This window comes from Ictalurus punctatus, chromosome 23 (assembly GCF_001660625.3).
Source record: "Ictalurus punctatus breed USDA103 chromosome 23, Coco_2.0, whole genome shotgun sequence".
Lineage (NCBI taxonomy): Eukaryota > Metazoa > Chordata > Actinopteri > Siluriformes > Ictaluridae > Ictalurus > Ictalurus punctatus.
Genome location: NC_030438.2, coordinates 569,708 through 597,105, shown reverse-complemented (window position 1 = coordinate 597,105; position 27,398 = coordinate 569,708). Strand labels below are relative to the sequence as shown.

The 27,398-nt window shown below is 39.2% G+C and overlaps 2 protein-coding genes across 3 annotated transcripts in view; both read right to left on the bottom strand.

Moving 5' to 3' along the window:
* The window catches only part of myripb (myosin VIIA and Rab interacting protein b), a 70,797-nt gene extending 59,829 nt beyond the window's left edge, over positions 1 to 10,968 (bottom strand). The window contains exon 1 of the mRNA XM_017453443.3: positions 10,623 to 10,968. The gene's annotated coding sequence lies outside the window, so the exon portion shown is untranslated. The remainder of the gene's footprint in view (positions 1 to 10,622) is intronic.
* Positions 10,969 to 12,541: 1,573 nt separating this feature from the next.
* The window catches only part of acad11 (acyl-CoA dehydrogenase family, member 11), a 73,572-nt gene continuing 58,715 nt past the window's right edge, over positions 12,542 to 27,398 (bottom strand). The window contains exons 20-22 of one of the 2 annotated variants that reach the window (XR_001810316.2): positions 15,359 to 15,460; positions 14,110 to 14,250; positions 12,542 to 13,789 (exon numbers count right to left, since the gene is read on the bottom strand). The gene's annotated coding sequence lies outside the window, so the exon portion shown is untranslated. The remainder of the gene's footprint in view (positions 13,790 to 14,109; positions 14,251 to 15,358; positions 15,461 to 27,398) is intronic. The other variant, XR_001810317.2, reaches the window with a different exon arrangement.

Sequence of the window (27,398 nt, the reverse complement as noted above, 5' to 3'; positions counted from 1 at the left end):
GCAGGCTTTCTATGCCAGCAACTGTTTCTTAATTTTAACATTTAAATTGTTTTTTAAATGAGTGGGAGTTTTTTTTCCACTGTAGAAAGTTCATCTAGGTGACACTGAATGAATTCCGCGTGAACAACACTGACTGGAGGCCCATGCCAATTAGAAAAATTCAGGTGATGGACTATTAGCAAGTTATTGTCATCCATTCATATAATTCCAAAAAGTAATGTTTTTTTTCACTATTTAACTGTCTTTTTATTTTGATAATGTAATAAATTGCATATATAAAATTATTTTATTTACAAGTGTGATGTTTTTAATTTTCGATTATTTGTCATTTAGTACAGCAGACTTCTGATTTGATGACATAATGCTTATATATTCAGAAACAGAAGTAACTAAATACAAAAATGCTACTTTCAATTTTAACTCTGACATAGTGCTTTCAGTTGATTTATGTTTGAGCTGCAGAGATATTCTCGACAACTATATTATATAGTTATACTGTTATACATTTTTGAATATATAAAATTGTTTTATTTAACTGTAGACTAAAAAATAAATCAATGCTTATAACATTATTTTACAATGGCAGAAATCATTTCCTATTCCAAATGCAGTTTGGCTTTTTATATCTTTAGAACATTGAACGAATATTGTTTATGCTGGGGGGGAAATTACTATATAGTTTGCAATTTTATAATGGGTCTTATTGAGCAACTGATAATTTCTTACTGACCTATTTTCACTGTCCCACCAGTTACAATTGTGACCAAGAATTTTTGGTGGGCAGAGGTTCACCAATCTTTTTTGAGACGTGTTGCTGCCATCACATTCAAAATTACCCTGTTTTTCCCTTAAAATGGTACATTTCTTCAATATAAACATTTGGTATGTTTTCTACATTATATTGGGAATAATACATGGGTTTATGAGATTTGCAAATCATTGCATTCTGTTTTTATTGACATTTTACACATTTTTTATATGTTGATGCTGACAGTTGCTGTCTTCTTCATTTTTTTATTTTTAACTGGAAACCCCCACAGGCGCCTTTTCTTTCAGCCGAGGGAAAGTTTTAAATGATGGCCCTGTGCCGTACATGGGGTTTATTCATGTAAAAAAATCAGGTTGCTGGTGCTGCCATCCTTATGGAGGTCTACAAATATAGTCTATGGATTTTCTGTCAGTCTCTTGTTTTTGTAAACTTTTCGTGCAGTTTCATTTGAAATATCTTTTGAATAGTTCAGTGGAATGGCCTCCACACTTTAGGTTTGTGTGGGCCAGAGGTTATGGGTCATTTGCACCTGTACGTGGGGTTGGGTGTCGATAATTCCTGTTACTGTTTTGGCCAAGACACTTTCACACCTTCCTTTTCACTCCTCCAACATGTAGGTCGGGTGGTTAAGTAAAGCTAAACTCTCATAGAGCAACTGTTCAGTGGGCATAAAGACATAATGGTGGAAAGTAAAAGTCATACTATAAATAATTACTTGAGTAAGAGTAATAAAGTAAGAGACTATTCAAGTTACTAATTACTTCGGATCTGATTAAAATCAAGGGAAAATCCTGAATTTCACACTCAGTGTGTGTGTATGTGTGAGTTGACGCTTGCTTCTTCCCCTCTCCAGGACGCTAAAAACGTGAGCAGCTATGTCAGACCACTGCAGTGCGTCGTGAGGCTTGCGACCTCATGATACATCATTTAAACTAATTATTAAAACTACATATATTCATTAATATTTAACAATAACTGAGGAACAGCATAGAATGTAGCGAAGAAAAAGTACATTTCTGTGATTAAAAATGAACTTGAGTAAGAGTATAAGTATGGACAGTTAACTATTATAAGTAAAAAAAATTTCAAAAAGTTACTGAAGTAAATGTACCGCGTCACTACCCATCTCTGGATATCCGTGATAATCAGGATGTGTAAATCACCTTGTGAATATGCTCTTTCTGTAACAACACATTTGATAAATGTTGCCACATGTTTAAATGAATACATAAAATGTTAGAATATTTGGGTTAATTTTGATCAATGCACACAGTACAGTACAATATAACTCAATTCAATCACATGGAACCGATGTAGGAATTAAATAAATTCAATGAGGTTTTTTTCAGTGTGTGCACTTCTGTGTTCACTTTAAACCAGCTCTTAAATAACTTAATCTAAGAAAATAACAAAATGTTCCATTATAAGTTTCCACTATAAAGGAGAAGATGGAATTCATTCAGTGTTACCTTGAGGAACTTACTAAAGTGAAAGAAAAAAAACCCCAGCTCATTTAAAAAACATTAAACTGAGCTGAATCTCTGGTATACTAAACCTGCATGTTACCACAGCAAATACACATTCAAATACACATACCAGACACGCAGGAAAATGAGTGGTGTTGGCAATCCAGCTAACATAGCAAGCTCAATAGTGTACAGTGTGCCATAGGTGCAGCAAGGGAATCAACTCTGCCATGTATGCGGTTCTTAGACACAGGCCTGTAGTGAGTAGAGGGTTGGGTAATATGGAAAAAACTCTGAGAAGAAAAATCCTCAAATGAGGGGTAAACAGAGGAAAACTCAACCCTAGTCCCTGTGCTATGTACTGGCAGATCCGGCTAATGTAGCAGGCTCAGCAGTTAACAGTGTACAGGACAGTAAAGGAAGCCCACTGGATAACATTTAGCCACAGGCCTGGCAGTCAGTTAGACAGCATGCAGCAGGGAAAAACTCTGAGCCAATAATGCCAAGGCATGAATTCTCTGATGAGAGGCGTGAAATAGAAGTAGTAGAATCCCAATCGTGAAGACACAAACAAAAATAAGTTTATATTAGCAGACTAGGATTTCCCATTTTTATCCCTGTGCCACAAGTCTGATCGTGTTGATCAGGACTTTGCAACAAAATACAATCAAAGCTACTTGCTTCTAATACACAGATGATGTTATATCTATTCAGATGCCTGTATGTCTCATTTCAATAAGGAGGGTGAAGAATCTACAGATGCAGTGTTGCCTATCCTTTCCTGCCCTTTCTTGTGTACTTCTCTTTCTCTCTCTCTCCAATTTCAGGTTTTATTGCTTAGTGAAGTGCTGAATTGATCAGTCTGTAGTATGTTAGAGTACAGGCTTGAGAGCCAAGCTGAGAAAGGTCATTATATAGTCCCCTCTGAAAGTATAGGAAAGGCAAGTTGTAGGGAAAATGTGTTATTTTTTGATTAAGCTGCCTGCGCTCTTCACCATTATATGTAAGGGAAGTTTAGCTATTTAGGTTAAGTTACCTATATTCTTCACCAAAATATGTAGGAGAGACTAGCAGAACAGCTTGAAAGGAGAAAGTTTGCTATCTTAATATTTCTGATCAACTATTCATCGGCGATAAGTTGAACTTAGAGTATTTATTAATTATGTATTAGATATTACCTCCGTGGCCAAAAGCAATAATATCCTAAATATAGTGAAACACTATAATAAGAGCATAGTAACAAGATCGGCAGTTCAAGACAGTAAACTGTAAATATAGACACAAGGCACGTATCTTATAAACAGGCGAGACTTTATTAAACTATTCCAATATACAGAAAGTAATCTAACACATAAACACACACACACGCACACACGCACACACACACACACACACACACACACGCATGCACACACACATAAACAGGGGTGATGAGCCAAAATGGCTTTGAACAGAGAATGAATGAAAACCCAAGTTTCTAGCACTGTATGCTATTTCATAGATCATGACCTGAATGAATCATCAACTTATTGATTTAAGCCTCGCTTCATTTTAGTTTTCATTTTAGAGTCCCAGTGATGTGAATTCCTCAGCGGTCTGGTTGGGTTTTGGAATGGCGTCTTGGGAGACCAATCAGGATGATGAATGGAATGGAGCCTCGTAGCTGGGTTGCTTGATGAGCTTGGTGGCGGTTCTTGGCTGATGATCAAAGCAAGTGTGATCTCCTCATGAATTCAAGGGGCAAGAACTTCTGAAGCTCTTGGTTGACAAGAACTCTTGCTGTTGCTGTTAGCTGATGAGGACTCTCCAAACATGTTGATTGGGGAGAACTCTCTGAATCGTTGTTCAACGAGAATGAGAATCCCCCGATAGATTCTGTGTCAAGGGGTTTTAACTCTTCCTAGCTGGGCTGACACTGAAGTGTTTTGCTCCAATCTGCATAAAGTTAATGCAGGGTGTAAACTGCATTCTCTGTCCATAACTTTACTCAGCCCATAGTCTTTGTGAGCACAAAATTTCTCATCTTCTCTTTTGTTCTTTTTATAGAGTATGTATTAAACTTTTAGACCCAACTGTTGATACTTGTACATAACTACATTCTACCTGAATTTCCACACTCTCATCTTATAGGAAATCACTCAACGAACACACACATACCAAACAAGACATATGTTGGCCACTATTAATACAGTTCAAATGACCAGCCACAATAATCACGACATTAATTAATGCGACATAAATCAAACCAATAGTGGCAACTCTGTGGTAATAAGCACAATAATTACAGGATAGCACATGGAAGAACATCAGCAATTGCAGTAGTTAAGGTACTATTCTTGCACCCCTTGGTACTGTAGGATATATGGAGTGTTTTGATGCAGTCTGTGGAATGTATGGATATGATAAGGAACGGGGGGCTTTGTGTTATCTGGGGGAAAGAACAAAGGTCTCATGTGTTAACCCTTTCCTGAGGCCCCCCTTTCCTGAAGCTTAGGTCATCAGATTTACTGGTGAGCCTTTGGATTTTATCTGTTGGGTGAACAATCTGGTTTTGACCAATGGCCTACATCAATAGGTTTGACAGGGTTTCTGTGGCTGACAGGGTTCAGCTCTTGGTCATGGATAGTATCTAACCCTTGCCCTAGTGTTCACAGGATAGCTCAGATTAGGCAGACCCAAACAGGCAGTAATTGAGTTGACTCCTCTGTGTCTGCTGAGTGAGGGTCCATTGTTTCATGGTTCTCTTTTGTGGGTCTTCTGGCTGTTTGATCACTTTGCCATACAAAGGCAAATTCTTTTGTTTTTGTTAGACACTGAAGACATTTGGGTTTGATTTAATCAAAAGATGAACATGAGATGGTAGATCACAATATCAGCACTCGATGATAGAAACATTGTGAGAGCTGTTAAGAAAATCCCAAATACAACAGTTAGTGACATCACCAACAACCTCCACAGGGCAGGAGTGAAGGTATCACAATCCACCGTTCGAAGAAGACTTAGAGAGCAGATATATAGAGGCCATACCACAAGATGCAAATCACTCATGAGCATTACGAATCGGAAGGCCAGATTGGAATTCACGAAGAAATGCAGAGATGAGCCACAAAAGTTCTGGAAGCAAAATTAAACTCTACCAAAGTGATGGAAAGGCCAATGTGTCGAGAAAGAAAGGATCATGATGCAAAACATACAAGCTCATCGGGCAAGCACAGTGGAGGTAGTGTCATGGCTTGGGCTTGCATGACTGCTTCTGGAATGGGATGACTAATCTTTATTGATGATGTAACTCTTGATGGTAGCAGCAGTATGAATTCAGGAATCTACAGAAACATTCTGACTGCCAATTTACAGAGAAATGCATCTAATCTAATTAGGAGGAACTTCATCATGCAGCAAGACAATGACACTGCCAACACAACAAAGGACTTCATCAGGGGAAAAAAGTGGAAGGTTGAAGACTCACCAGACCTTAACCTAATTGCGCATGCATTTCACCTTCTGAAGAGGAGTCTGAAGGGATTGGCCATGCCATCCCAATTCATTCGGAAGGTACTGTATGAAGGAAATATGCGCATTATAATGTATACACTCTAGACAGTTATTAGTCAAAAGGCTTTTTATAGGAAAGTGGAAGTCAGAAGGGTGGGGGGTTTTCATTCAGCTTATGGAATGGAATAGGGAATGGGTAAAAGATGGGCAATGGGTGTGGAGATTGACGGGGAATTATAGTGTGTGTGTGTGGGGGGGGGGGGGGGGGGGGTGAGGACTGCTCACTGAAAACATGAGAGATTTGATGGTAAATGAGGGAGGGAAGTGAGGAAGAGAAAGAGATAGAAATGACACTGAACGGTAAGCCTCAAGCGATGACTCAGTCAGCTGTGCTCTTTAGCTCCACCAGTCATGTTACACTGAAACTGTTTACACCATTCTGGTAGCCAACGTGCGCACACACAAACACACACACACGCACACAAGTTTGTGTCTAAAAATTGTTGTCATTAATGTCCATCTAGGATCTTCAAATAAACTCCAATAATAACCCTCAACATTCTCATTACTTAAAAAAAAAAAAGTTTACTAAAACACCTAATCTTAAGCAAACAGGACAGATGACAAATAACCTAATTTAGTCTTAGAGAATTTTTAGCAGCGCAAGGTTAATGTGTTCATGGTGAGAGCAGATCTTGACAAAATTTATATTTTCACTTAAAGACAGTCTGAGAGTGAGAGAATCAAATTGCACTAACTGGCTCTACATATGACTGACCTGAATCCTGATGACATTTTTCAAGTCAAGTGTATGACTAAACTGCATTAAATCCAACAAACATCTAAGGATCCGACACTGTTTGTTTATTGTATATTGACATATCACATCACAGCAATACCTTTTCATCCAATGATCAACAGTTATTTAATACTGTTGTTACTTTGAGCTCATTTTAAAATATTTAATAGCTTGATGCATAGCACGGAATCTTCAGACAAGGAAGTGTGAAAACATGCCATGTAGATGTTGCTGGAATGAATGTTGGAAGTTGTAGCTGTTGAGACATGGCGCAAAACCAATGCAGAAAGAAGTGTGGGAAGTTTTCACCCACTCATATGGTCAGTAAAGTTATTCATTCATCTATAGTAATTGCCTTATTCAGGTTAGGCCTACTGTCTTTTTGTTTTTTTCTATGTCCATGTGGATTTCTTCCAGGTTTTCTGTTTAAATACCAGCTCCCAAAAATCATACTGATAGGTGGATTGGCTACATCACCCATAGTTGTGAATGTATGTGTGCATGGTGTTCCAATCAGGGTTTGTAGCTGCCTCTTGCCAATTGTTCCCAAGTTAGGCTCCAGATCCACCATGACCCTAACCTGAACTCAGGACTGAACTGGGGACCCTGGAGCTGTGAAGCCACCATTCTACTTACTGCCATTATCAGTATACTTTTACAAAAAAGCTAACACCCTGAAAGAACACTTCAGCTGCCCCACTATATGTAATCTTAAATATTTTCTCTTTCACAAAAGATTCCAAGAAAGAAGCTGAAAGGCAGAACTTATGAAAATGCATAAGTATATATATATTTTTAAAGTATAGTCAGGTCCATAAGTATTTGGACAGTGACACAATTTTTGTGATTTTTGTTCTGTACAGCACCACAGTGGATTTGAAATGAAGCAATCAAGATGTGATTGAAGGGTAGACATTCAGCTTTAATTCAAGCGATTTAACAAAAATATTGCAATAACCATTTAGGAATTACAGCCATTTTTTACAGAGTCCATCCATTTTCAGAGGCTCAAAAGTAATTTTACAAACTAACAATCATAAATATTAGGATCATTTTTAATATGTGGATGCAAATCCTTTGCAGTCAATGACTGCCTGAAATCTGGAACCCATGGACATCACCAAATGCTGTGTTTCTTCCCTTGAGTTACTTTGCCAGGCCTTTACTGAAAGTGCCTTCAATTGCTGCTTGTTTGTGGGTCTTTCTGCCTTCAGTTTTCTCTTCAGAAAGTGAAAAACATGCCCAATAGAGTTGAAGTCATCTGACATTTAAGACGTTTTTTTTTTTTTTGCCTTAATAAGCCCTTACTTACGCAGTATGTTTTGGGCCATTATCCATCTGTACTGTGAAGTGCCATTTTATCAGTTTTGCAGCATTTGAGTGAATCTGAGCAGAACCTATATGCTTCAGGATTAATCCTGCTACTTCTTTCAGCAGTCATATCATTAATAAACACCAGTGACTCAGTTCCATTGGCAGCCATATGTGCCCATGGCATAACAATTCCTCCACGTGTTTGACACATAATGTAGTATACTTTGGAACATATGCCCTTACTTACCTTCTCCATACCCTTCACTTCCAAATCATTCTGGTACAAGTTAATCTTGCATTAGAACTGGTCAGGCTCTTTTAGAGGATTTTTTAACAAAAAATTCTGGCCTTTTCTGTTCTTGAGTGTTAGCAGTGGTTTGCATCTTGACAAAAACTATTTGTATTTACATTCATGAAGACTTCTTTTGATTGCAAACTTTGACATTGATATGCCTACTTCCTCCAGAGTGTTCTCGACTTGGCTAGATGTTGTGAAGGCTTTTTCTTCTACACAGAAATAATTCTATGACCATCCACTTTAGTTGAATTTCATGGTCTTCCAGGCCTTTTATTGTTGCTGAGCTTGCCAGTGCATTCCTTCTTTTATAGAATTTAATAAATTGTTGATTTGACCACTCCTAAATGTTCTGCTATCTCTCTGTTAGATCTGTTGTCTTTTTTCAGCCTAATGATGGCCTCCTTTACTTGCATCAGCACCTCTTAGGACCGAATATTGACAGTTCCAATGAACTGCAAATTCAAACAATGCAAATTCAACGCTTGGAATCAACCCCAGAGCTTGTATCTCCTTCATTTGTCATGAAATAATGAGAAAAAGGGCTACAACTTTTGTCCGATTACTTTTGAGCCTGTGAAAATGGAGGGACTGTAAAAAAACTGCCTGTAATTCCTAAACAGTTAATGCAATATTTTTTAGTAAACCCCTTGAATTAAATCTTAGTCTACACTTCAATCACATCTTGATGGCTTCATTTCAAATACATTGTGGTTGTGTACAGAAGCAAAATTAAGAAAATTGTGTCACTGTCCAAATATTTATAGACCTGTTTGTAACGCTACTTTCTATTTCAATAATTTCACATATGAATTCAAAGTCACACTGCACTCACTTGTATAGTTTGACTCAGTGGTATGCCTAGCTTTCCATAAATTTATATAGAATTTTATTTTAAATACATTATTATCAGATATCAAAGCACAAGTAAAGGTCCAATGGACATGACCCCACTGGTAACTATAGCAACAGGACTAGTACAGTCCCCTTTGAAAGTATTGAATCTACAGAAACAATTCTGTTTGTTTCGGTATACATCGAAAACATTTGGGTTTGAGATCAAGAGATGAATATGAGATGACAGATCAGAATTTCAGATTTCACTTCCCCATATTTACATCTAGATGTGTTAAACAACTTGGAACATGGCCGTTTTTGTTTGAACACACATTTTTTCAGGTGATTAGAATTACTGCAACATGTGACTGATATGTGTCTTTTGCTGCCCAGGTGTGTGCGGTTAGATTGATTGTTTAAATGATAAATAGCTCTGAATGTACTCTTAGTTTCACTGTGAAGACTGCTTTTATTTGAAAAAAGGATAAAGCAACATGAAGACCAGAGAGCTGTCTATGGGAGAAAAGCAAGCCATCTTGAAGCTGAAAAAAGGGGGCAAATCTATCAGAGCCAGTGTACAAGCATTGGGTATAGCCAATACAACAATTTGGAATGTCCTGAAAAAAAAAGAAACCATTGGTTTCTAACAAACAGACATGGAACAGGTTGGCCAAGTAAAACAACAGCAGTTGATGATAGAATCATTATGCGCGCTGTGAAGAACACCCCAAAAACAACAGCTAGTGACACCACTAACAACCCTCACAGGGCAGAGGTGAGGGTATCACAATCATACAGTTTGGCGAGGTCAGTCGGTCACCGGCTTGATGCAGTTACTGCAAGCAAGGGATATGCAACCAAATATTAAGAGTTATTTACTCTAATTTACTTTAAGTCTATCTGTTCCTAATTGCTACATAAAATTGGGTGGTCTGCCACAAAAGGCGCCATGTTTTAAGCTGTTTAACATATCTAGATGCAAATATCAGGAAATGAAAGCTGAAATAGTTGTCTATCGTCTCGTATTCATCTTTTGATCTCAAACTAAAATGTCTTCAATCTATAGCAAAAAATTGGCCTTGCTGTTCCAATACTTTCGGAGGGGACTGTATGACGTGCAGGACGGATTCTAACTGGCCTGTTTACACCCTGTTTAACACATCCATGTCTTTCAGCGTGACTGGGGGAAAATGTTAATTTGACCAGCAGAATATCAGGAAAACGAGGCGAACATGCAGGCTATTTACCCTATAACGCACTGTAACCGCACCTGCCTGGGTAAACTGAGATACATTAGGCTACGTGATCCTCCCCCCCCCCCCCCTCACATTTCAGCGGCGCAAACATACCCTTTACAACAACCCACAGCCCGTTTTAACACTCAAGCAACATATCCACGGATACAGGTTATTCTTGCACCTGTTCATAATCCGCTAATCAAAATGACCACTGTCGGTGGTTCCGCATTTGTGCGCGCACGCGGTCCGTTTCCTCGTTCATGTCCTGATAGTGCCACGTCCTACAATCCTGTCTCACACAATCTAGGTTTACCTCTGCAAGCATCAGCATCCTAAACTTTGTTCATAATTAACTCAAGCACCCCATCATCCTTAGGTGTCCCATTTCTCAGAAGCATCCTAAATAACTTACGCACGGGCGCCGGATGCTGAATACGTCTCCAGATAGAAAATCCCGGTCTCCCGGACGTGTTTTTGCTCGGTGAAGCTGCTCTCGCGCTGCTGCTTTCAACCTGTTTTTCCTACACCGCCGCGATCGGCGTCACGCGGTTCGACTTAGCGCACCGACTGCCAGCAAGCCGATTTGCGGGGATTTGCATATGCTCCGCGTTTTGAGGTGGAAGCTAAAACAGGTTTCTCTCTCCGGATGGAGGGTGCTGATAATAAATACCGAAAAAATGATTGGCTGGATCCCAAAACGCTTGGTAATCGCTGCAGAAGTACACTTTATCAGTACGGCATAATGGAGAATAAAGCCTGGGTACTGCATCATATGTCTAGGAGATAGGCATTGCGGAGCCACTCCCTTAAAAAATCCAGCGACTAAATCTGAGCACCTGCATTTTTTATTCATCCAGCCACTGTGCTGATGCATGAACTCGTCTGATTACTATATGCGCGTTATGGTAAAACAGTTAGTTTAAATCCATACCTAAACCTTACTGTGTGTGTATATGGATCTGGTGCTCAGTTTTCATATGAAAAACACACTTAACATACTGTATTTGCTAAATATACTGTATTGATAGTGTATATTCATAAAAATGTACTACTGTAGCAAAATAAGCAGAGCGGCTTCAAATTATATACATACATGTTGATATTTTTTCAAGATGTGCTAAATTAACACACACACACACACACACACACACACACACACACACACACATATATAATTCATGTTAATTGTCTTAAAATAGAATAAGTGGATCTAATGGATGCATGAATATGGATAAAAATGGGATATAATGGATGCATGAAACACCCCACAACTATGGTTAAATGATGCATTGATGGATTTTATGTTAAGCAATTAGCCCTCACAATAAAGAAAAAAATAATAATGGAAACAGTTTATTTAGAAGTACAGTTACACAAGATTTTTGATGGAGAAGAATCCGGGCTCAGCACTGGATGATTTACAGTCATAGGGGGAAGGGACACAGTTTTGAGACCATGATCAGCAATTATAGGATAGATAAAGAAATGAAAGAAATCAATAAAGAAAGTAAATCTTTGAAACACACATCTACTGTGATTCCTTGGCAGACATAAAGGGTCATAGTAGTATCTCTGGGTAACATGGAGACATAATAGCAACATAAATGTGTCAGAAGGGCCCCACATATTTATTTTGCCTGGGGCCCCCACATAATCTAGGTTTGCCTCTGAACACTTTGCAAGTTTTGTGCAAAGCCAAACATGTGTGCATGGGTTACAGAGGATGCATAAAACCAGTTACATATTGGACTAACATCTGTGAAAAATGTCCACTGAATGCAGTGTACAGTTTTACACTGCATAAGGCCATGTTTTGAACAAATTGAGTAAGTGTATATAACTTAGATGTAAGAACCCTATGTATGTAAGAACTCTTATGTAATATAGAATGTCAAGTTGTTCTGAAATGTTTCACCTAGATATTGTTTCCAGTCACCCTTTGCAGTCATGAAAAATCTCAGACTTTTACAGTATAGGCTAGATATTTTGCCTTTAAAAGATAATGGTTGCTCCACAAAGGAGTCACAGGAATTAGACAAGGGCAAAACTGGAAACTGAGGCAATGTTTTGTGTACAAAATCTATGACCTGAGGCTACGAGGAAAAATTGTCATTAGACAGCTTAAATTCATCACATGAGTTGTGCAAATGCTTGTTTGGTTTACCACTCTGAGTCTGAGCTGTTGTTCTTAGACATTTCCACATCACAATAACAACACGTACAATAGAGCAGGGCAGCTGACAGTGTCACGTTGAAAATCACAGAGTTTATCAGTACAAGTCATTCTATTGTCATCTACTCTGTATGGAGATAGTATGGTTGTGTGCTTGATTTTATGCACCTGTTATAATGAGTGTGGCTTAAATAACCCAATATTAATCAAAAGGGATATCCACATACTTTTGATATATAGGTATCTTCACATATCACACCCACCTACCAGTAAAGAATGTGCCAAACTTCAGAAGGAACTCCAGAAGACAGAAAAAAAAGAAGAAGAAAAAAAGAATTCACGAGGCAAACAACACAAACTCGGCATTTGATGATGTCCATGGGTTCCAGAAGTCAGGCAGTCATTGACTGTAAAGTATTTGCATCCAAGCATTAAAAATAGTATTTATAATTGTTAGTATGTCCAATTTATTTTGAGCCTGTGAAAATGAAGAGACTCCATAAAAAATGGCGGTAATATTTTTGTTAAACCAATTGAAACAAAACTGATAATCTACACTTCAATCACATCTTGATTGCTTCATTTCAAATCCATTGTGGTGATGTACAGAGGCAAAAATACCAAAATTATGCTTCTATACAAATAGTGATCGACCTGACTGTAAATGATGTGCTTTTTAATAACCAGTGAAGGAAAAACACATGCACAACTGAGACAAGCTATTATTAGACACAAGTGAAAAGCTCTTTAGCTTCTAACCACAAAGTCTACAAGTACAAAACTCCTAATTAGTAAAAATAGAGAGAATACCTGATTCAGTCTGGGTGGGGGAGTTGCCACATTAGTTACATAAGAGCTTGTTTGTTTAGTGCACTAATAACTTCAGAACTGTGCTAATTCCATCTCCATAATATCTTGCGGTTTATTTTCCCAAAATTCTTGATCGTACTAACAATACTCCAGTATTTCTTTTTATATAAATATTTATGCAATATGAACATCTAATACTCCTTATGCCATAACTACAGACCAGGGGTGCACAAGTCCATCCAGTAAGCTCAGTTCAATGATTTTCTTGCTTATGAATGGAGTCATTGACTGAACTGTGTTCGAGCAGAGAAATCCTCAAAGTTCCAACATCTTGAGCCCTCCAGGTCCTACAGAGAAGTTACCTTGTTCTACATATGCAGAACTAATGCCAATGACTGTGAAATAGCTTATATTTCCAGTTAGTAAAAAAAACCTTTAGTGTTCCATTTGAGATGAAACTACCCTTCTAAAATTCATACACTAGATGGTAGAGTACATAGTGAATAGTGTTTAGTGGAGGAGAGAGGGTACAACCGAGGATGCAGAGGCCCGGGTGGGGAGGTATCCAGTGTGTCTTCCTTGGCTTGGTTCTCATGCTGCAATAAATAAAATCATAAATGGGAATTGTGTGAATTTACACAGCTAACTGCATGGAATAGCATAGTTTCTTGTAATAGCAGGACAAGTTTTAACACAGCATTACAACTTGCCCCCTGTGTGCAACTGAGATTCAGACCTGACTATTCAATTCTCTGGGCTATATAAGCGTTTAGAGACTATGTAGGATTATAACCGAGAGATTAAAGATTAAAAGGATAATAAATGTGCCTCATTATAAATTAACACTAAACACAGAGCTGAACATTATCATACCAGTGTACATGGAAACTAAAAAATAAAGTCAGTTAAAACATACCCCACGTTAGGTTCTGCCTTGTTCTCACCTACATCATTTGGGACACAACTATAGTGTTGTATATTCTCATCCTATTTCATAAACATTTGGCATGAGGGATTTCACCATCTGCCAAGAGCAGTATGCTTCTAAACTGGGGTTCTAAACAGAGGAGTAGAGAACAATTAGAACAACCTCCATCCTGGGGCTCTCTCTTACTACCTACTATAAGACATAATTACTACAAAAAGAGTGCCCTGGCACCCTTGGCAAATATGAGCAAAACTGTAGGGTGAACTGAAGAGGAGAGTCCACCAGCATGGACCTCGAAATTTGAAGGATCTGGAGAGATTCTGTATGGAGGAATGGTCTCAGATCTCTTGCCATGTACTCTTCAACCTTATCAGAAATTATATGAGAAGACTCAGAGCTGTTATCTTGGCAAAGAGAGGTAGCATAAAGTATTGACTAAAAGAGTGCCAATAATTGTTGCACACTTATATTTAACAAAGATTTTTTTATGAACCTGTGTTGTGTCTGCAATTATTTGATATCCATGAGAGAAGAGAATTTTTGTGAATTTTTCTTAACAAAAGTTCAAAAGATTAAACAGTAAAGACAATTTTCAAAGCCTTCTTTGCTCATATTTACCAAGGGTGCCAATATTAGTGGATGGCACTGTGTTTCTCCTGAAGCCCGTTACTGAGAAACTGGCTGTTCCAATAACAAATGGCAGACTGAGTCATAAATTCAAAACTTGAATGTAAAGCAAAACTTTCACTTTATAGCATGGAGAAATAGAGATCTTCTGAAGAAGGCAGTAGGTTCCTGCATAGATATTAAAATAGGAAGTGCATGCAAATATATGCCTTATTCCACAGTACAGTGGATATAAAAATTTTAAACAGCCCATTATAAATTGACCCTAAAAGTGGAACTGTGAGTAATCTTCAGCATTACGGTTGGACTTAAGTTCTAAGTGTAAGGAACAAGAATGTGCAAAATGTTTATATAAGTAATTTTTGTTCCAAGGAGCTAGGTCCATCCTGAGCAGAGATACTGAGGTATGTGTAAGCAGCTGTATAACCAAAATTTGTTGTCTGCCAATACACAAAAATGTCAGTTAAACCAAGTAAAACTAAAAACAAACAAATAAATAAATAAAACTGGTGCTTTTGTAATGCCAAAACATAGAGGTTTTTAATTTGAAAAATTAAAATCGGTCAAGCAACTAATGTTGCAATTATTGGACCACGTGAGAAGGACTGACCCAGCTAGATGCCAGGAGGAGAGTCTATGGTTGTATCACTGTTAACTTCAGAATCCAGCATGTCTTCTTCTGCTGTTGCCTCAACTTAGGCAGTCAAAGTATCTGAAAAATATGAAACACATACAAATCATACATGTTAAAATGTATTGTCTGGATTTGGGGACCTAAGGACCATTGTTGTATGTCTACTGCATATTTTATGCTCTTCTAAATATACACTATATGGCAGACAAATAAGAAGAAGGTTCCTTGAGAATAAAAAACAGACAACTAATTTTTAGGTTATTAAAGCAAATAAAATGCATTAGCTATAAGCGATCTTTACAGATCCTCTTGGAATGACAAAGGGTTGTCACTAACAGCTGGCACTGACTTCTTAACTCTACTATTTGGAGCAGATTAGTGTTTAAATCCAATACAGTGGTGACCAGCATAGTAATGGTGACCATTTTCTCACCCTCTATAAGGTCTGTTGCTTCCGCAAAAGGAGAGAGAACAGTACCTAAATCGAAGGATTGATTCCATTCACAAACTGAAAAAAAAGAACATGTTGAAAGTCTAAACTGCATATTGTGTGAGAGCCCTATGGTCAAGTGCTGTAAGAGCCTGCAGTTGCTTTAATGTACTGTTCCAGAATGTGGATGTAGCTGCAGAAATGGATCTATCTGTCCCAAATGCAGCTTCAAATCACTCTTTAAACTGAGCACTAGTGTGAAGTAATGAAGTGAATGTTGACATTTTGGCAAATGCTGAACAAAAGGCCTTGGCTTCTTTCATACCATCAAGCACAACTAATTGCAGAGAATGTGCAAAACATGACAGCGATTACCTTGCTCTCAATAGGCTCCATCCTCCCAAAGACTCTTATCATCTAAGTTTTCTTCTTCCACATCACTATCATCACTGTGCTGCTCCTCCTTTGGTAGCTTGACTTTAAATGCACTTTATGTTGGCTGCGTTATCAGTGATAATGTGCCTACCTTTACTTGCTGTGTTATATTCATCTCGTCAAATGCCAAGCCTATGTTCTCTCCATTGTGCCTGCCACTAAACTGTCTACAGTCTAACAGAAAGGACTCCAACTGATTTTCAGTTTGATTTAATCTATGGGCTGTGACACCATTTTTCCACATGATTTGGTCAGACCATATGTCAGCTGTTACGGAAACAGATGATTGGGTCTGGAGCTTCTTTTTAATTGTATATTTAACCCCTTTAACCAACAAAGGAACGCATTTCGCAGTGATTGTCTTCCTTCCAATGGGGGTGTATTTGTTGCCCATTACTTTCAAGAAACACCTAAATTTGCATCATAAAGTTGCACAGTTTTTGCCAATTCTGGTCTTGCAAATTATTCTTTGCCGTATGCATCTGCTGCTGTCATTTGTACTCTCTCATCCTGGGAATATTTCAGCTATCAGTTTTACTATTAGCTACAGTACACTGCAAAGTGACATGTGTTCTAAAGGATGTTTTCCAAAAATATTTAAATGAATAGATTTCATTTATCAATTAGCTTAATACAAAGTGCAGTCAGTATACATTAAAACTGAATAAAGTCAAGTACACTTGTGAACAGTGCTTTATGGTAGTTTGCATGTAAGTTGTTCAAAGTGTCTTGGAGAACTTGCCACAGTTCTTCTATGGATTTAGGCTGTCTCTACAGATTATTTCTCTTCATGTCATACCAGACTTAGGCCTTCACTGTGATATTGAGATCAGACCTCAATGGGGGGCCATATGATCTACTCTCTATCTTTAACAGCACACAATCTCACTGATTATTACACTATTCACAAAAGGAGCATTTGGAAATTTAAAACTGATTTAAAACAGAAGGTATATTTAAAACAAAGGTATTTGTGAAACTGTAACTTTTGCACAGTTTTGTATAAGCTACCTAACATTTTGCATTACAGAGCAAATTACATTAATTGAATAAAGATAATTACATTACCATATCATATGCACTATATTTACAGTAATTTTATTCTCTATCAGCAGCATTTACTACATATGATGATATTTACTATGTTAAAAATTACATTTCACATTTCATGTTAAATTCATAAGACTGGAATCAGCAAATGCTAACGTTATTGGGATTTAAGTTAGTAAATAAGGTCATAATAAGCAACATACCTGTCTTTATATTTTCTTTCAACATGTAAGTAAAAAATTTAAGTCGTGCCAGTCACATCAGTAATTGTTGTTCCCTTTCAAAGGGAACTCAACGTTGCGTGAGCTTTCACGCTGTGGGAAGCGCCCTCGTGTGCGGCTGGTATCTGAAGTCTGTGTAAAACCACGCCTATTTATAGGCTTGCCATGTTCAGCTGCCGCAGCACTGTGCGCGTTGCGTGACTATAAATGCTGCCTGTAAACACTATCATCAGCTTTCTTTGTCTTCAGTAAAGCCGCATGACAGTTGTCTGTGTGAACATTCCTACAACTCTTCACTTCTCTCTATTTATATATATATATATATATATATATATATATATATATATATATATATATATATATATATATATATATATATAATATTTATTTATTTATTTATTTTCTCTTCTGTCACTATCCTGTCAAACAGAATGAGCCATAGAGAGTTCAGAAAGTGTGTTACTCCATGGTCTTGTTTTATTACAGAGGGAGATGGACACATTTTTTTTCTGAAGTGTTTGGGAGTGGAGCATGCTGCAGCAGCCCTCGAAGTGGCTGACTGCACTCATTGTGAATGCTTCACGATGAAGCAGCTCGGCTCTTGGCTCTCTCTCTCTTCTCAGCCAAAGGGACATGGGTTTTGGAACCTTAGGGCTCTGGGCTGGCCGCTGTCGAGGCAGCCAGCCAGCTCAGATCCTGGGTATTTTGCTATCCTGAAGGTGGAGGAGGCGCTTGAGAGCTACCTCTCTCCATCGATGGCAGCAAAATCAGGGGAGCCGGCTTTGTCAGCCAAGCCGTGTAAGACCACCTCAGCTTTGGTTGGTGAAGCCTATTCAGTAGCGGATCTTGCTTGTGGGTCTCTGCATACAATGACGGTGCTGCAGGCCTATCAGGCAGACCAGCTGAACTGTGAGTGAGGCACAGAAGGTGAGTGTGTTGGCGTGCTCATCACAGTAGTCAGCACAGAGCAGAGCCTGACATTAGCACAGGATGTAAGATCTCTCTTGGACAAAGGGGCCATAGAACATATACTGCTTTCTCTAAGGGAGGGTGATTTTTACAGCTGTTATTTCCTGGTCCACTGAAAAGACAAGAGTCAGTCCAGTCACTACAGAGACTGTTGGGGCTTATGGCAGCAGCAGCCAACGTCATACCGTCACAATAGTGGCTGACAGTCGGGGGTTTCATCCTTAGATGAAACCCCTGAGAGTAATCAGTGTCACGTGATTATGGAATTCACATTTTTCAGCTTTCACGTAAAGCTGGTGCTGGAGTAGTCTTTGTAGGACCTTCTGGACATGGTGGACATGCTCCTCCTGGGAACTGGAATAGATCAAGATGTCGTTGATGTACGTGATCACGGTACGTCCCAGCATGTCCCTAGGGACATCATTTATTAGGCACTGAAAGACTGAGGGGGCGCTAGAGAACCCATACGGCATTACCAGATATTCATAGTGGCCTGAGGTGGTACTGAACCCCGTCTTCCACTCATCTCCCTCTCTGTTCTGGACCAGGTTATATGCACTGTGGAGTTCCAGTTTAGTGAAGATGGTGGCAGCACAGAGTTGTTCTAGAGCGACCGGTACTAACGGGAGAGGGTACCGATACTTGATACAACACTGATTAAGACCCCTGTAGTCGATGCATGGCCTGAGCCCTCCTCCCTTCTTGTCCACAAAGAAAAATCCTGCGGACACCGGGGACGTTGAAGGTCTTATGTAACCCTGCTGCAGTGCCTCCTGAATGTACTCCTCCATAACGCTCTGCTCAGTCTGTGACAATGGATACACCCTTCCTCTGGGTGGCGTAGTTCCTGGAAGCAGATCTATGGCACAGTCGTAGAGCCGATGAGGTGGTAATCCACTATCCCTTTCCTTGCTAAACGACTCGCTGAGGTCCTGGTATTCAGGTGGACTGTAGCAGTTTTATCCGGTCTTTCGGTGGAACCTACAGCCTATCCCAGGGATCACGGGGCACAAGGTGGGGTACACCCTGGACAGGGTGCCAGTCCATCGCAGGGCAAAATCACATACACAATCACACACCCATTCATACACTACGGAGACTTTGGACATAACAATCATGTCTTTGGGGGAGGAAACCGGAGTACCCGGAGGAAACGCCGCACATGCAAACGCAGCACACACAGGGCAGCAGTGGGAATCGAACCCCCAGCCCTGGAGGTGTGAGGAGAACGTGTTAACCACTAAGCGACCATGCGCCATTAATTAAATTATCAACTTTGTTATTATTTTTTTAATTTTGGCAGGTCTAATGCTATTTTAAATAACTTTTTTCCAAAGTGAATTTGCTTTTATTGTTTCTGATTATATTCCTCTATATTTTTTTTCATGTGCATATGTGTAAAATAGGGTGTTCACTGTGTATGATGGAAAAACTAACCCTTTAATTATGCACTATTTTGACTAAATTTCCATATGCATGAAACATAAATATACTGGAAAAGAAAGAAAAAGCAAAAAGGAGGGGTGGAGTCAGAGCTTTTGCTTAAGAGTAACTGATGCTTAGTTTGAGGTTACAAATTGGTTATGAGGTCCACTTTGATCTCTCTGGGTCTTGTAGAGAAATAACTATGGGAACATATCAAACAGTTGTGTCCAGACCACATTCTACTTCAGAATTGACCGCAGTGGAGTGAAAATGGGAGCAGCTGCAAGGCTGTGGTGCTCTGGATATCTAACCCAAGACACTGTTGCCTTCCTCAAGGTTTCCTTGCTCTCCCTCTCTTTCAGCACTCTCATCTCATTTCTCTTTAATCCTTGGTCTGCCTAGCAGCACTCTTTTATTTGATCTCTTATCCTCTATGTTTCTTTCTCAACCACAAGAACAGTTGTCCTTTGATGAAATTCATGCAAGCATTTCTCCTGGTCCTCGTTCAAAGCCATTACCCATGAGACCTTTTTTAAAAGTTGCTCAGGGTTTTAAAAGATAATGGAATACAAGTAATGACATTACGTACTCGGAATCCAAAAATAAAGTAATTGTATTCAAAAATGCCTATATTCAGAGTAAAGTTAATTTTGATAGAAATTGTTTGAATACATCTCTGCTAATGACCACAATAAATTATATTTTACTGATTACATTTAAGATAGAGTATTGAGTATTCAGCTATGTATACTTTAAGTATTTGGGAGAGAGAGAGAGAGAGAGAGAGAGAGAGAGAGAGAGAGAGAGAGAGAGATTTAGAAAATATTTGACCCTACAAATACCCTCAGTCCAAATGAGTCAAAAAAAACTAATTACTAATGTAGTAGCAGTAGTAATTAAGAGCACAACAAACATTAGAATTATCCAAGAGGAAAGCCTGGCTGACTCATGATCATCCAGCTCATACTTGGCTGTTCACTAGTGGGCACCAGTTTCCCTTTAATTATTGTGTCTGCCAGCAAGCAGCCTAGATTGTCATTATAACCTATAACTATGGGGCCATGGTATCAAGAAGCCATTAGAAGTGAAGTGCTGAAGCTATTAGGTAAAGGTAACTGAGCTACTGGTGCTACCAGACTCCATTTTGTTTACAGTAGGGATTTTCAAATGTGTTTATGCCAAAGAATAACATAGCTCTTGGCTGAAGATACTACCTCTCAAAAAGAATGTTAAAATTCACTTGGGAGCAATGCTTATGCAACTAATTTTATGAAATCAAGGGTGTCAGGAATTTCTCCCTCATGGCGAGCGCTGTGTGCTGAATTGCTCAGCACACATAAGCAGCCCGCAGCGTTAAGGTGCTCACTTCCATGTTGTTGTGCTTGTATACATTGCCACGTGTTTTTATTTTGGTTCATGTCCTGTCTCCAAATGAAAGTAGGTTTTTCAGAAAATTCAAAATGGTGGAACAATTTTTTATGACTGAAAATTACATCATAGGGTGCCATCGAATAGTCTTTTTGCCACTGTCGAATTGGCAAGGAATCAGAGGAAAAAATAATTTTGTATTTAGGCCTTCTCGAAAGCGGTTCTATATGCTGTCATAGACTCAAGTGCAGAAGAAGAAGAAGAAGTAGAAGAACAGATACAATAGGTGCCTCACACCTACAGTGCTTGGCCCCTAATAAGAAAACATAGAATAACAATAGTCTGCCTACGGTGCTTGGCCTCCTAGTAATATTATTATATGAGCTTGTAATAAATAATGTCTAATTTGATAGCAAAATTAAATAAACAAATAACTAAACAAAACAAGAAAAAAAACAAGGGAGTGAAACTAGTGCCAGCAGTGCCATTCCCTTAAAGTGCTTAAATAAAAGGTGTCTGATGAATATGATGTATTAGGGAGTTTCAGATCTTGATATGACAAGCACATATGCTGATTCACATTCTAAAAGTTCTAAAAGATGGGTAATAAAAGTGTGAATGTTCCACAATAATCTTGAATGCTACTGTTAATTGCAAGCCTTGTGTATCCCAACACAACAGTGGCTTGGTGGAACTGGTTAGCAGCATTAAGAGTTCCCATGGAATCTTCTTGTTTGGTTTAATGAGGCAACATTTCTTAGCTTGTAATTGGAGTGTGATGGAAGAAGTGAGTGGTTTACCACAACATTTAAAGATGTCTCACTTTCTTTTAGTTAGCCAGAGCTGTGATTTATGCCTAGTGAGTACCCCTCCCGATGCTTATATTCCAGTATATACTGGCTTCCCTTCTACTTTTCCTCTCTGTGTTTGCTCTGAGGAAGGCCTTGATTTTATAGGCAACATAGCTGACAACTGTACTCACATTAAGCTGGCCCTTGTCCCTATGGTGTCTACCCGCACCCAGTGTGACAACAATACAGAGTACAGTTGCCTGATTTAGTAGACAGCACTTTGCCCGTGGCAGACATGTTTTGGTATTGTGGAGGAGACAGGATACGCCAGACTCTCCTGATGGATTGGCTGGGGTGCTGCAGCCCAGTACGCCTGAAAGGTAAGACTCATACTCCAGTTGACTATCCTTGTGGACAGACTATGTGTGAGATGTCGATGATATACAGTACTCTGACTGGGCCCCAGACCCAAGTGTAACCCTCGAGTTTGGTGGAACACCTGTGGGTATCCCAAATCAATATAAAGCCATTGAATCTGTGGGTGGTGGATTTGCCATCGTGCTACTGCCCAGCGTCCAAACACTGCATGGATTAACTACATCTGGTACAATCAACAGCGTTTCATTAACTATTCAGTCGATGCTTTGGGTCTGGTCCATGAGCAATTGCATTGTACATTAAGGTTGCTCAGAACCACTTCGCTATTGATCAAATGCGTGCCCCCCAATGAAGGAGTGTGCACCATGGTTGGGGCTGAATGTTGTGCCATTATACCCTTGCGTACAGAAACACGTGGTGCCCTCACCAAGGTCCTGACCTGGCTTAAACAACTGCATGAGGAACATGTCTATAACATAGGTTTTACCCCCATTGGCCTTCATGGTGGTCTTGTTTTTTTTCCACTGATTGGGCATCCACAATGACCAGCCTCGGCGTTGCCATCACTATAGCTTTGTGTATTATAGGCCTCATTGCATGTTGCATTATCCCCCTTGGAAAGTGCCTCATCCTTGTTGCTGTTAAAAACGTTTCTGGCCAGCATGTGGTCATCCAGACTTAGCGCCAATCACCCATTCCCTTGTCTCCTATGGTGGAAGCATGTCCGCCTCAAAGGGGGGATTGTTAATATATTAAAAGCTTAAAGGTATATTAAGGGTATAATAACAGGGTTAAAATACTCCAGCTTACAGGTATATTATGCAGTGATATTACAGGTATATTATGCAGTGATAAAAGTGTAGAGTGTACTATGTAAATACAGGGATACAGATATATACTTATATGATACTGGAAAGTTATTTCTTGTAACTATGCTGGGGTCACAAGTATCCACACAATATATTATAACCGATGTTTCCATAACCTCTATTTGCATGAAGCCACTGGCTTACTTACGCACCTACTAGTTATTACTGTGCATAGCAATAATAACAAGTAGAGAACACTGAAGCAATGCTCTGTAATGCATGACTAATGCTCGCTGCAATCATTAAGGAATGTGCAAGTATGCTAAGTGTCTATGTGCAGAGATAGAACAGACTTCACACCACAAGTCATCACTAACAAGAAAAAGACAGGAAGGCACGCAGGAGAAACAGGAGGTCCTGGATATCTGTATAGTAAAAAGGGGATCGACGAGCCATGCCCTGGGTGTAAGTGCTAGCCTAACCTCTCCCCAAAAGTGGCCCCCTGTGATACAAAAAGTATCTGGGTCGAAGAAAGCATTTCGGCACATGGTGGACAGAAGGACATGTAAGCAGAGGAGGTCTAGGACATAATGTGTTCTCCGTATGGACTACTTTATGGACATAAGTCATGATAAACTGTAGGTGGTGTGAGCACCATGAACATTGATTTATGGATCAGAATGGAATGGAGTGTTGGATGATTATACTTGTATCACGATGTGTATTGTGGTTTTACTGTCACAGTGATGCATATTGTTGTTAATATGGGGCAGGTGTAGCCACTGTCGAGCATGCAGTGCTGGCAGGGAGGGAATTTTTCCTCGCAATAGGGTTAAAAGTTTTGTTCACCCAACCCTGGGTCAGAATTCTTTTGGGAAAAGCAAAATGAACCTTTGAGTCCTGAAAATACAAGGTAGTGGTCAATAAGGCCTATCCAAGAAAACAGGGACACAATAGGGACATTGTCATTAGATGTAGTCGAAAGTAGGAACATTATTATTGCATGAAGTAGTCAACAGAATATAGTCAATTAACATCAGCTAATTACCTGAGCACCTTGAATTAGTTATCTGTACAAGTAGGAACCATGGGATTGTATTGGTATGTGTGTCCAGCTCAGCCTGGTCAGAGGTCATTACGTCCAGTTGTACAGCTGTTACATTACCTTGTCGGAGGCAAGCGCGGACGAACAGGATAAGAATACTGGGATCAGGTGGAAGACTAAATGCGGAAGATAGCAGTAGGTTGGGCGATCGGGCGAACAATACAGACTGGGCTATGCAGGGAAACGTAATCCAAGAACAGATGAAAACTCCGAAAACTGTAGGAATCCAAAATGTGAACAAAGGCTTGGTGAACGTCAGGTGAAAGACTGCTGAGTGTTTACTTTGCAAGGTGCTGAAGTTAATGAGGCCTTATATAACCTATGATGCAACACAGGTGTTGCGAGAAGTGTAGTTCTCGTCGGCCATGCTTGTAGTTGGCACTGCCTTCTGGGAACTGTAGTTGCGACCTTGCCATGACGTGACAGAGCCCCCCCAAAGGGCTCACTCTGGGAGCCGAATCCTTCCGAGGCCTCCCTCTCGTCCATGGTCTTTTTGACATTTTCACTTAGGGGTGTACCCACTTTTGTTGCCAGCGGTTTAGACATTAATGGATGTGTGTTGAGTTTTTTTTTTAGGGGACAGCAAATGTACACTGTTATACAAGCTGTACACTCACTACTTTACATTGTAGCAAAGTGTCATTTCTTCAGTGTTGTCACATTAAAAGATTTAATCAAATATTTACCAAAATGTGAGGGGTGTACTCACTTTTGTGAGATACTGTATCCTGTTCCTGCATGGTTTTGCTCAAACTCAAAATGCTCCTATTTAAACTCCTGAACCTAAGCCAAAGGCTCCACTTGAGGAAACGTGCAGATTTGGGTATGCACACTTCGACTGTACTGTAATGCAATACAATAACCAAAGTTACACATTCAGATGCAAAACTGAAGTATCTGAATTCAGTCTGTTATGTAATATTAAAGGCAGTAATCACAATTCAGTTACTTTTTAAAATCCTGATTATGCAATGCATATAAAAAGTCTACACACTCCTTTTTTCCACCCTGTGAAATTGTATAAAAACTATGTGGAAAAACAATCATAAACTTTTTAGGGACAATAGGAAAAAAAAAATTACAATAAGTGTGCACACCATTTTATAATTGGGGATGTGGCTGTGTTCATAATGAATGAATCACATTCAATCTCATGTTCAAAATAAAAATATCATATAGCTGTCATCAATTACGTTATTCTGATTAACCCCACATAAAGATCAGCTGTCTCTGTAGCATTTTCTTCACATCCTCTTTGTTTTTATCTGACTGCTGAAGCCATGGTCCCCAAAGAGCTTACAAAGCATGCATGGTATCTCACTTGAATGGTATCGATCAAGAGAGGTGTATAAAAGAATTTACAAAATCAAGGAACACCATAAAGGCCATCATCAATGAATAGAGAAAATGGAGCACCACAGTGACATTTCCGAGAACAGGACATCCCTCCAAAATTTACAAAAGGACAAGGGGGTGACCTGAAGTGAGCTGTGACTGGAGATACCCTTACAATTTGATCAATCTAGAATGCTTTTGCAAGAAAGAGTGGGAAAATATTGCCAAGCCTAGATGTGCCACACTGATGGACTCTTACCCAAAAACACTGATTGGCATAATAAAATCAAATGGTGCTTCAACAAAGTATTAGTTAAGGGGTGTGCACACTTATGCAACTAGATTATTCTAAGTTTTTATTTTTCCTATTTTCCCTAAAATGTGTCTGATTGTTTTTCCACATATATATTTTTTTTATACGTGGTAATTTCATATTGAGGGTGGAAAAAGTTGTTGTTTTTTTACATCACAAAAGCCTTCCAATTTAAATATTTTATATCCACTGTACATGTAAAGAATAAAAAAATAATTACAATATTTACCATACAAAATAACAAAGCCAAGTGCAGAAACTGGGGGGCACAGTGGTTTAATGGTTAGCACGTTTGCCTTGTGCCTCTGCGGTTGAGGGGTTTGGATCCTGCCTCCACCCTGTGATCGTGGAGTTTGCATGTTCTCCCTGTGCTTCGTGGTTTCCTCTGCATACTCCATCCTCCCCCAGTCCAAAGACGTGCATTGTAAACTGATTGGCATTTCACATTTGTCCATAGTGTGTGAATGTGTGTGCACAATTGTGCCCTGCGATGGGCTAGCACTTCGCCTTGTTCCCTGGGATAGGATCCAGGCTCCCCAGCTCAAGGATCAGATAAATGTAAGTGGCTCTGGATAAGGGTGTCTGTCAAATGTCATAAATGTAAATGTAGATTAATGACAAAGAACAACAATCAGGCAGCATGTAAAAGGCAGAGCTGGAGCAATAACTGCCTAAATGTAACAGGGATTTTAGTTAGTCCTTGATCCTGCTGTTTTATGGCATGAGTGGATTTATTTTCTTCTTCCCCAACATGAAAGATGTGAGCCCATGCCTTTAATAATTCCAGTCTAAGGTACTGAAAGATTTGTTCAGTGTGGACTGTCAATCCGGACAACAATGAACAACAATATTTGGTCATAAATCAGTAATTACTTCTTAAATATGTTTTTAAAAAGCTGATTAAGTAAAGGTGAAGTGCACATTCAGTCTCACAAAGTCAGCATTTCTTCACAAGTCAGAAGCCATGGTAAGAAATGCTGAGTGGACCTGTTTAGATTAACAGTTTTAGGCAAGTACAAGACGCACTCTTACAATTGATGAAACGTCTTCTTAAACTCATCAGTATTACAGCTCAAGCTGTGTCAACCAATCCCCCTTGGGCTGAGAATCAATGAGACAGAGTTTTTGTAACATAATCCAACTCTAAGTGAAATGAAAATGTGTATGAGAAAGAGAAAGGGAGATATGCACATTACTCAGATGTCTCTGACACGAAGTCAGAAGGTTTGTGCAGCTGCTAGATCTGTAATCTGGAATCAAGAATAAAACATTCAGCTCTAAATGTGAGTACATCACATCTGCCAGCTAGGAAGGACAAATAAATACCTAGACCCCACTTTGTAAGTGTGTGTTTTACTCATGACTCCTAAGGTCACAACTGCTTGAA